We start from the raw sequence: 4,914 nt of genomic DNA, 5'->3' as shown, positions 1-4,914 counted from the left end.
AAGTAGGACAGATAGTTTAGAAGAGAATTCTGCATTTGTTACATTTTTTAGGCTATTATCTCTTCATATTATTTTGCAAAGCGACGCTTTATAATTAATATTTAAATATCTCCATTCTCTTTGAATAAGTTTGTAGGTATGTTTGATATAGTAGTACCAACAGAAATTGTCTAAGGGTTTGAGTGAGAATGAGAATTTGTTTTCTACCTAGTGTAAGTATAGGTCAGAGCTTAATAAAACGTGGGGGATTATTTCCTATTGAATGTCTTATAGTTCCATAATTTCAATGTTTTTGGTGTATATATATATGTTCTGGAGTATTATGTTGAATCAGACACAAAATCCTCCTACTTTACTAGATATTGTTGTGATGTTCTGTCTTAAAGTTCCAAGTACTGACACGATTAGATTATTAGCATAGGTAAGTAGTAGTGTCAAATTGGGTAGCACTAAAGTAGTTGGAGAGAGAGGTTTTTGCTTATAAAAATGTGAACTATGAATATATAAGTAAAGAGGAATGATAGGGAAAATAAGTTAGAGATTTGTTTTTAGAAGTAGGAGTAGAAGTAACATAGTTTTTAGTTGTAATCTTTCATATTTTTTTTCCTTTTATAGCCTTTCTTAGTTTTTAATTTAATGATTTTTTTTAATCTATTAATTTCAATCTTTTAATTTCCATTTCAGTTTTACATTTCTCATTTTTGTTTTTTATTTTTATTATTATTTTTAGTTTTGTTTAGGTTAGGTAGTATTTACTAGTCCAAGAGAAGAGAGAAGCTCGGTCTTCATATCTTAGTTCAACTCACTGTTTGTTTATTAGTGCCTATCTTAAAATAATCTTACTGTTGACAATGGTTAGAATAATCAAAAGGAGCAACAAAAATTATTTTTTAAGACTTTAAAGTTACATTTGTTTGTATATACATTTTTTAAAATATAACTTTTTCTTATGGGAACATAGTATATTGTGAGATGAAAAAACTTTTAAGATCACATTGAATATGCATTATTGTTTGTTCAACAATATAAATTTGTGCTTTATTTCAATAGGTTGATGGATGCCACAAATAGAATATACTGTTATATTTTCGTGGGAGGCAAACTTGTCCAAAAAAATGATGGTCTTTGGGAATATGTTGGTGGAAGAAGCAAAGGTATTCACATTTATAAAGGAATGACATTTGAAGAATTCACTCATAAGGTCTTAGAAAAATTCGACATTTCCCTTCATGTGAGGAGGATGCACTACACCCTTAAGTTTAACCCTAGAGTCATCCAAGATTTAGAAGATGAGGATGACTTGGATAATGTGGTTTCCCACAGTGATGACTTTGCAAATGTGTACATAGTAGATTCACCCGATGTGGAAGCCATAGAGGCAAATATGCTGAATACACAGTTGGCATTTGGGTAATGCGCTTTCACTTGGATGTCTATTTAAAATTTTCTGAATATCAATTTTACGCATTATGTAGTCTAATTTTGGTTATGAATGTAAATGCAGAGGTCCACTTCCTACGTTTCCTTCATAATGCAAGTCCTAATACTATGATGTTATCAAGAGGTTTTGCATCGCGTTATGCAGATAGTGAGTACACTCCTTTGGAATCGAATCTGTTTTGTGAGGCAATATTAGGTTTTGGACATACATTTAAGAATGCAGATGAGTTTCGGAATGCAATATACCAAATGTCATTAGCTGGAAGGTTTCAATACAAGTACAAGAAAAATTCACCTACTCATATGTCAGTAAAGTGTTCGGTTGAGGGTTGTCCTTGGAAGATAACAGCTCATGCTGTTGAAGGAAATGAAATATTGCGAGTTTATGCTTACCAAGTTAATCATAATCATATAGCTCAAGATGAGTGTTTATCTAAGGTGAGGGTTTCTTCCAAGAGAGGTGTTGTTGTTGTTGAAGACGTGTTTAGAACAACTCCAGAATACCTTCCCCGACAAATTTGCAAGGATTTTGAATGTGATCATGGAGTTCAATTGACTTATAACCAAGCATGGCATCTTAAAGAGAAGGCAAAAGAGCATTTATATGGATCTCCACATGCGCCCTATGCATTTTTGCCTTGGTTATGCCATAGGCTAAGGGAAATTAACCCTGGAACTATTGCCGAGTACACTTCTCATGAAGGTCACTTCAAGCAATTGTTCATTGCCCATGCATTTTCAATTCAAGGGTTCACCATGGGGTGTCGACCGGTATTGGCTATTGATTCTTGCCACCTAAGTGGTCCATACAAAGGAGCTCTTTTGTCTGCCATTGCATATGATGCAGATGATGGAATGTTCCCTCTAGCCCTGGGTGTGGTTGGTTCAGAAAATTATGAGGATTGGTATTGGTTCTTGGAGAAATTGAAGGAGATCCTAGATGATCAAGAAGTAAGTATTATATCAGATAGACATCAAGGGATATTGCATAGTGTTTCGAAGTTGTTTGAGGAAGAAAATCACGCCTATTGTTATCGACATGTGAAAGAGAACTTTTCAAGCTTCTTCAATAGGCAAAACATTAGGGGAAAGAAGATGCTTTGTTGCTTTTAGACAACATTGCATATGCTCGGTTGGATATAGACTACAATGAGGCATTTGAAAAACTTGTGCGTTTTAATGGTGACCTAGCAAGGTGGGTTACGGAGAATAGTCTGGAGCATTGGGCGATGTCAAAGTTCCTTAAAAAATGTTGGGATAAAATGACCACTAATATTGCAGAGTCCTTCAATGCGTGGTTAAGAGAGGAACGACACCAAACAATTTATACGTTGTTGTTGATGGACATGGATAAGCTTGTAGCCATGTTGGACACCCATATGCGTGGTACAGATAAGTGGAAGAGCATGGTTGGACCCAAAACAGAGGAAAAGCTAATGTCAAATATCACGAGATCTGCTTCGATTATTGTGATGCCCTATTTGGGTGAGACGTTCCAGGTTTTTATTGGAGATGTTTATTTGGTTGTGGATATGCAGCAACATAAGTGTACATGTCTAACATGGCAAATGTTCGGGTTGCCATGTCCACATGTATGTGCTGTGATCCGCACATTGAGACATGATGTGTATGACTATATCGACCCATGTTTTAAAGTCTCCACCCAACATTTGATTTACTTGGGTTAGTTTCAACCATTACCAACACACAATATGCCTAAAGTTTGTAAGGCTGGGACTTTGCAAGATGGCCAAGGCAACATATTTCCTAGTCTCCAACCCCCGCAAGTGAGACGTCCTCCAGGAAGACCCCGACAAAGGCATATTGAGTCACAATTTAGCCATAAGAGAGCTATTCATTGCTCTCGATGCAATGGCATAGGTCACAATCGATCTAAATGTAATAATCCATTGTCGTGACATGTTCATTTCTTTGCTTGTAAGGTTTTCATTTTGTGTACGATCCCTCATTGTTCCATTATTTTCTTTATGGTCATGGGGTTGTTGCTTTTGGATGTTATGTATTGTCCTTATTATAGACACGATGCACTACTTTTATTTTTATTTTTATAGAACTACTTTTTAATTTTTATTATTTGGAGTTGCTTTCATTACTGATTTAATTTGAAATTGCACTTTCAATGTGGTATCCTTTAACTTGATGTATACTTTCACTTCCCTATTTTAAGTATGTCCTACTCACATCATTGGATGCGTGCATTTTTCTTGTCACTTAGCTGAACTTTCATAGTATTGTACCATACTTGCTGTCTAGTTATTCAGTTGGTCAGTTTAGCTGTGCATAACATTCTACTTTTCTATGCCCAATGATGCAGTTATAATATTAAAAATGGCTAGTAATGGCCTAGATGGTTCTGCTACCAGTTCACTCCCACTCTCGGTATGGTTCATCATGCTTGCTTATCTTTGTTGTTTTTTGTATTCTTTCGTTGCCAACATACTATTTGAGAGGTTTTGGCTTCTCTGGTAGAGTGCCATAAGAACTTATAATCTATAGTCATGCAATTTTAATGTATTGTGAGAACATAAATTAGAATGCATGTTGGTATCAAAATGGGTAAAATTTCATTTTCTGATATTTTGCACATTTGAATTGGTGTGTACAAATGACTCCCTTGTTTATATATAATCTAAAATCATTTTATGAAATTTTCATTTCCAGATACCTTTTAAGTTAGTATATATATATATTATGCATGAAATTTAAGTGATTTCTTCATCTCCGTTATTATAGTTACCATGTATCAGTTATGTTGGAAAGTTCTCTAATATAATATTTTAACAATTCAACGTTTATTTATTCAATACTATTCTATCAGCTTTGTAAGTTGTCGGGTAATATTTGTGTACAATTTGGTAATATGGAAAATGTGGTTCACTAACACCATATAAAATTATGCTTTAGGGATCTAATGGTCTTCGCTATACAGCTGTGGGGATAGGCAAAAACCATGTCGTCTAGGAGGAGGGATGAGGGTAGAGGAAGGGATAAAGAAAGGTGTTGTGGTAGGAATGGTGATGGGGATGGGATTAATGCTAATGGATATACTCAAAGTATGTTCGGTTGTGTCACCTAAAACCATATTTTATAAAACCTATAAAAGTTTTAAGTCAAAATGAACTTCCTTACCTAGTGTAATGCTTCACCACATAATTTAAGTTTCCCATTTCTTTACTTAGGTTACACTTAAATTACAACTTGACACAAAGAAAAGAGGGAAAAAAAAACTACTATATTTTTTACAACTTTCTTATGGTTTGTTAAACTATCAAACAACATCCAAGAAAACAATTGTTTGACTTTTAAGTTGCTATGATGTCTTACTATGAAGCAATCTAAGTATCCCTTGATTAGCTTTTTGTTACACCGGTATTCAACCCATTTTGTAAAGCAAGATTATGAGGACAAGTTGTCCCCCTTTAGAAGACACATGCAATATGCCAATTTTTGAAT

This window comes from Vitis vinifera, chromosome 2 (assembly GCF_030704535.1).
Source record: "Vitis vinifera cultivar Pinot Noir 40024 chromosome 2, ASM3070453v1".
Classification (NCBI taxonomy): Eukaryota; Viridiplantae; Streptophyta; class Magnoliopsida; order Vitales; family Vitaceae; genus Vitis; species Vitis vinifera.
Note: the sequence above shows the minus strand (reverse complement) of the source record.